At 33.1% G+C, this 7,553-nt stretch overlaps 1 long non-coding RNA gene across 1 annotated transcript; it reads left to right on the forward strand.

Moving 5' to 3' along the window:
• Positions 1 to 4,169: 4,169 nt before the first annotated feature.
• On the forward strand, positions 4,170 to 5,393 carry LOC141689751 (uncharacterized). The gene is made up of 3 exons (XR_012562499.1): positions 4,170 to 4,449; positions 4,535 to 4,592; positions 5,349 to 5,393. It is a non-coding gene; the product is annotated as an uncharacterized LOC141689751 (long non-coding RNA).
• The last annotated feature ends 2,160 nt before the right edge of the window (positions 5,394 to 7,553 follow it).

Here is a 7,553-nt window from a genome sequence, read left to right on the forward strand (position 1 = left end):
CAACCACCACGGACCGCAACAGGTTAAAGTATGTACACAAGCCAAACACACTAATATATTACAAACCGTTCAAATCCCAACTATTTCAAATTCAAACTGAGTATTAAACATTATTACAAACTTTTGCAAACTTAATTTATTCCAAAAGAAGCCTACTAGCTCAGCTTTCTCAACCTGAACCCCTAGCTCTCGCGCTGGACTGGGGATCCTCTTTACCACATGGTTCCTTTTTAACTGGAAAGAATATAAACAACATCGCACAAATGAGCTAACTAGCTCAGCAAGCCACAATGACAAAACTGAGAATAATGATCATCAGGTGAATATGGTTATGATATCAAGTGAACAATGGATTATGATTTAGAATTGGATATTATACTTTTAATTTAAAACCAAGGTTAGGCTGCTGATCAGTCACGCACTAACCCCGAGCAAGGCACACATCATTGCTCTAACTACTGGATCCAATGCACACATTGGCCTAACTTGACCATTATATGGTCTGACCACGAATCTGGTCCACAATTTTATAAAAACAATCCAATTCTAACATAATAACAGAATATGCAATAATAAACAATAACTAAAATCATTAACAACAATAAATATTTAACAATGAAAGGGTTTCAATCCTTGTAAGGATCAACAAGGTACTTTCAAAGCTTGAATGCTGGGTAATGATATAATTGGATAACAAAGGAAACAACGTTTTAGGGTTTCAAGGATTTGGTCTTTCAAAGCATAAGATATCATGGATTGAGTATATAATACTTCAGTTCAGTGTCTGGTATTTAGTTTGTATGTATTTGTGGAGTAGTATCGTAGATTTGTGGTTCGTGTTTGGGTATACAATAATCAATGGCTTAGAAAGAATATGGTTCATAGCTCAAGAACAATAACTGAAATCAGGATTTAGGTTTCCGTGCTTCAAAGCAATTGCAATGTCAACAAGACTATCAAGAATTATAATATCTTGAGAAAGTTCAGAACACTTGCCTGATATTAGCTTACTATCCTGCACTTGCTTTCAATCACAATCGTCTTACTCCTCAACTACCTGTTTCCCTTTTCTACGTCTTGCCTCTTCTGCTCACATATCATAAGCATCTATTAATTATCAACTCACAGGATTCTATTCAACACATACTTCTATCTACCCTTCGTTTTACCCAAATCCGATTAACGGATTGAAATCTATGCAATAACTAAGTAAACACTGAATATATAGACCGATAGTCAAACAACATGTCACGTATAACACATAATACATCACGTAATCAATGACATATCATCTATAAAGAAGTCTCGGGTCATAAATATGCTTTCGGGTATTTAAAATGATTTTTAAAACATTTTTGGGAATTAAAACGGGTCGTTGGATCAATTTCGGGTTAATAAACAGGGTTCGGTTGGCCCATTCTGGCTCCGAAATAATTTTAAAATAATTATCGAGCCTTGGAAATTATTTAGAATAATATTTTAAAGCTCGAACTATTTTTCAGAATTTTTAAATCATTTTTAAATAATTAAATCTAATTAAATAACTAATTAAAATCAATCAATAATTAATTAAATCAATTAATCAATTAATTTTCAAATTAATTGACTAATTAATCAATTAAAAATTAACTGAAATTAATTAACTAATTAATTCAGATTTATTTGTGAATTAAAAATAATTTTCGGAATTAAAATAATAATTTTTAGAATTTTCAGAAATTAAAAACGAATTTTTATAATAAAAATAAATAGGAAATATGATTTTTAAACATTTTATAAACAGGAATCCAATTTTTGCAAAGTCTGGAAACTACAGGGACCAAACTGCATCGTTTTCAAAACTGCAAGGACCAAACTGCAATTTTGCAGTCTAGTCGCCGGAAAATCGGGAGTGGCCGGAGAAGGCGATCTCGGCGTCCTCACCCCACCAACACCTCCAGATTAACACTACACAACACCAGGAACTTGTTCATGCATTCAAAACATTCTAATCATCCCTGTTCTGACCGAAAATTGGCCAAGAACATCGCCGGTTTCCGGCGAACATCGCAAATCTTTAAAACACAACTCCCTTCGATTCAAGCATCCTCTGTTAACGGGCTATATATCAATCGATTGTAAATTTTATAAGGAACACAACCCACTATAAATCAACAGCTAATAACCCCTGATTCAAAAACCCCCAAATTTCAATTGAAAACATTCATACGGGTTATAAACCCTAATTTTGAAATTCGAAAATTAAACTCAAATTTGAACATGTTATTGAACTCCAAATCAGACGTATGACATATGAAAATCATCAGGAAAACAAGCTCTACAACATGCAATCATCAAATCATACAAACAATCATCCGAACAACAATTCATATTTTTAATAAAATAAATTCGAAAATAAATAAATTTTTAGAAAAATACCCTTGATTTCTGTAGTGAAATAAAGCTTAGAATCTGATAGAACACCTCAAATCCTTCGTTTTGGTTACTCAAGCTTTAAAAACAGAGATCGGTAACGCCTTCGTTTTGCTGTTTGATTCTTAGAACAGTTTATGTAATTAGGGTTTTTCTCTGAAAATTATATAATTAACTATCTGCAAATGATTTTGATACGAAATAAAATACGGTAAAAGGCTATTTATAATTACGGAAAATTTGTATCCCGTTGGATCATTCCGGATATAAAACAGTACGTTTATCTGTAAAAACTGATCCAAACGGTATCGGTTTTCGGGATAATTATCCAAATTAGTACAATTTGTACTGCGGTCTTGGTCTCAACGCCTGGTTACACGTATTACGAAGTGATAATTGGGATAGTTTAATAAAAATCTCCCGTTTATCGAAAATACGGATTTTATTGATTTACCGAAATGAATATTGTATCGAAAATTTGCGCCGGGACCCGCGCAGGACAAACCGTAAGCCGGATCGAAAAAGTCGAAACATGAAAAATGCTCGGAATATTACAATTAGGTTAGGAAGGAGTTCTCGGAAGAGTTTCGGGTTCCAAAAACGTAACAACGGTTGACGTCGGTTGGTTCTCGTTTTTATAAAATAGATTTTAATTACCCGGAAAAAGATTTTAGAAATTTCATATGATTCTTATAAATCCATAAATCAACATAAAAATAATTAGGAAGATATGACAATTATCTATATTTTATTTTGGACATATAAAAATTAAAATACTCAATTAATATTATTTTTGAATATTCAAGTACAGATAACACTTAACAATTAACTCACAGAATAGATACTGGGCACACATAATAATATCAAAAATAATTACATGATATATCCCGGATATTACATCCTTCCCCTCTTAAAAGGATTCTGTCCTCAGAATCTCCTAAGAAAACAAATGAGAGTATTTTTCTCTCATATCATTTTCTAACTCCCACGTTGACTCTTCAACCTTTGGGTTTCTCCACAATACTCTTACTAACTTTACCACTTTATTTCTCAATACTTTCTCTCTTGCCTCTAGAATCTCTATTAGACTCTCTACATATGATAAATCTGCCTGAAACTCTATTGGCTCATATTCTATTACATTCCTGGAGTCTGGATTATATTTCTTGAGCATCGATATATGAAAAACATTGTGAATGTGCTCCATGTGCGGAGGTAACGTGTAATAACCCCAATTTTTGGAATTTTTAAAACACGGATGAATAGTAACTTTTGCTGACAATGCTGATTAAGGAAAATTATCAGACCACGTTATATAGGAGTACTGTTATGGAAATTCTAAGATCGTATTAGTATTCCATAAATTAAATGAGTGTATGTAAAGGTCATTAGAATTCGGATCCGGACACTTTGATTTTTCCCGAAAATCCACCAGATACCGAAAGAATTGAGTATAAGGTAACATGATTAAAAGGATTTAAATTCAAGGGTTATAAGAGAGGATCATAAAAGGAATATAAAATATTGAGAAAGGTTTAGGGGAACCTAAGTAATAAGATCCCGGATATGATCCCTCAAACGATCAACGAGAATGAATAATAAACGAGTCGTAAAGTAATTAAACGACTAAGGATCAAGCTTGGGCAAGTAGCTAGGGGATTAGCAAGGATAATACAAGTATTAAAGCACCTAATTAACAAGGATTAAGCTTAATGAAAAGCTTCCACCATAAGAAGAGGACAAGTGGCAAGAGTGATGCAAGTGGTGACATAGGCTTGCTTACATCACTTTCCACTAACTAACCAAGAGTTAGCCAAACAAATATCCACCTACCATTCCATTTACACCACAAAATAAGTCAACACAAGCAAGCTTTTTTCTCCCCCATTTTCATTGCTCTCGGCCAAAACAGAACCAGCACATTAAAACTGCTGTATCTCCTTCATTTCTCACTAAAATGTTGTGTTCTATAGCTCGTTGGAAAGGTATTGAGATGTCCTACAACTCTTGTTCACAAGTCTCATCCAAATAAGCATGGTAAGACCCTCATTTTTACAGTTCTTTAAATCGGACTTTTAGAAACTTCAAAGCCTAACTTTGTGTTCTTGATTTCTTTGGAAAGATCAAGCTTGTAGGAGGCTCCATAAGGCTTCCTAGTAACTTTCCACCCTCTAAGAAAGGTATAAATCTTCACACCCTTTAGGAATAAGTTTGAATGTTGAAGTTTGGAGATGGTTTGGATGGATGAGTAGTAATTTGAATGATAAGCATGATTCGAGCTTAATTGTTAAGTAGTTTAGTTGAATTTGGAGATGTTATAATATATGATTGGATTGAGATCCTTGAGCTTATTATGACTGAAATCAGTAGCATTGATGTGTATCTTGAGTTGTTGTTGATTGGTAGTTGGATTGATATGATTTAGATAGGTAAAAAATTTGGAAATCGCGTAAACATAGCCGTCATAATGTCCGATTTACTTTAGACTGCTTTTGTTCATAACATTAGGACCCGAGAACTCCCTGCTAGGTTTTGACCATTGCCATGTAGAAGATAGTTCATGTTACGAGCTTCGTTTTGATATGTGGTTCGTTTGATTCTGATGTACGGTTTAGGAGAAACGGCCGTTTTAAGTAACGACGTTTCGCGAATGAAACATTACCCCTCGCCTTACTTTGAAACATAGGTTAAAGACCTTAAATGACTAATTGGAGTATGAAACATTTATGTAAAGTGTAATAGGCAGTTGGAAAGACACTCGCGAAGGAATCTCCTTAAAACTCGTAATGGTTAATTTATTAAAAATGGTGGAGCCGAGGGTACTCGAGCGACTTAAGAGAATCAGTAAGCGCAAAGTGAGTGTTAGAGTCTAATTTGGTTAAAGTATAGATTTACAAGTGACTTCAGTTTAATTCCAACTTATATGTTGTTTATAGGTTACCAGACTCGTCCCGAGCCATTTGTAACCCCCAGTCGCTCAGGCAAGTTTTCTACCTGTTATACTGTTGTTGTGATGTATATGTGTATATGCATGATCTTGTGATAAATGCATATTTGTTATTAGCAAATTCTTGCGATATATTGTAGCATGTGATATGGTATATATGCATGCCTGTTTTGTATTCTTGATTTATATATCTGTTGGTTCAAATGCTTATTCGTTGCATAATACCTATGCTAGAGATAAGCGGTATTTGCGTATACCCTTAGTATAGGGGATCAAAAGGTGAACTTTTTCTAAAACCGGGAGGCGAGGCTCCCGAGTATAATATATATTTATATATATATATTGATATAGTTTTTAAAACTATTAATCGAATAAGGTTTATTGGATAACTTTATTTTATTTAATGAATATTATTACGAATATTCATTCGAGGGCTTATGACTCCTTTATTTTATTTAATGAATATTATTACGAATATTCATTCGAGGACTTATGACTCCTTTTATTTTATTATTTGAATATTCATTCGAGGGCTTATGACTCTTTTATATTATTTATTGAATATTATTTGAATATTCATTCGAGGGCTTATGACTCAGTTTATATTATTTAATGAATATTATATGAATATTCATTTGAGGATCTATGACTCCGATTATTTGCTGAGATATGTTCTTTATTTTATTAAAGAATAAGGTGTCGATAATCAAACTTATCTTTGATAATTCAAATAAAGATAGTACTTTCATATAAGTATATCTTTGGTTATTTAATACTCATTTCAAGTATAAGTTTTAAAACTTCTACTTCAATTATTTTTATGATGATTATTCTTTATGGGAATATTATTTAAATAATAATATTCAGATATTTTCTAATATATTGGGACTGATTTATTTCATTAAATCAGCATTACTCCAAACACTCTTTAAAGTGTTTTCGAGTCTTCAAAATGATTTTTAAAAGTTTGAGCGGATCCCAAAACTCATTTTTATATTTAAGATCTTCCTTTTAAAGGGGATTTAAATATTCGTTCAAAACTTGAGGGATCCGGCTCAGTTGTGTATTTTACATTCGCAACGAGGTTGCTGTTTTGAGAAAACATCTTGATTATTTGCCCATCGTTCGGGAAGTAAGTTCATCTATTTGAGTCGGCATAAGCAACATGGACTCAGTGGGCGTCCATGAAAGTGTAAGTGGCTCAGTAGGAGTCCATCAAATGCGTAAGTGGCTGAGTGGCAGTCCAGCATAAGGTCCTATTGCGGCCAGGGTGATGACCAGTGGGGAATTCGTCCATCTACTAGTAGAAAATGTTACTTATTGGTATCTTTGCCTGATCAGCAATATATCAGGTTTATGCCAAGGTTTTCTCCTTTCCAAATTCATTGGATATTGAAACTCTGTTTATAATTTTCATAACAGAGGTTTTCAAGGAGTGTATGAAATGTATATATATAGGTGTATATATATATCGGGATTTAATGAAGTATCTCGTAACTTCATTATTTATAATGATATTCAAAGATTGAATCTATTCAAATCTTGTCTTGTAGTCTCATCTATGTGATGAACTTTTGAACTGATTATAACTTGAACGGTGGTAGTTCAAGTAATATTTGGAAAAGATATAAGTATATTGGGGTATCTTGTAACTTCATATTTTCAACTTATATCTAGTTAATGATTATCTTATGCATATCAAAGATTTTCAGAAAAACGTTGAGACAAGGGTAGATATATGAGATCACCTTGCAACGATATTTTTATACAATTATAAACTGGAACTCTTTGTATATTATGCATGGAAGAGGACTTCCAAGATTTTGAAAAGTATATATATATATACTGAATATTTTGCGACTTCATCGCATTAAGATATCAAACTTAGTTCATTTCTTTTGACCAAGACTTTCATGAGTACTATGAGAAGGCTCATATATTGTTAATCATTATACATATTATTTTGGTGGGCTTGCTGCTCACCCTTGCTTTCTTCTTTCATCATACAACAACAGATAGAAAAGATGAACAGGACCAAGCTCCCGATTCGCAAGCGGTTAGAAAACGTTCCGCAGTCTTCTGAAAGCGTTGATGCCGCCGTAGCTGAGGTAGGAGCTACCAATAGGCTAGGTTTTCAACTATTGATGAACCAGACTTATGTATAATATGAATTGTAATAATGGCAAGGAATATG

This window comes from Apium graveolens, chromosome 10 (genome assembly GCF_009905375.1).
Source record: "Apium graveolens cultivar Ventura chromosome 10, ASM990537v1, whole genome shotgun sequence".
Taxonomy (NCBI): Eukaryota; Viridiplantae; Streptophyta; class Magnoliopsida; order Apiales; family Apiaceae; genus Apium; species Apium graveolens.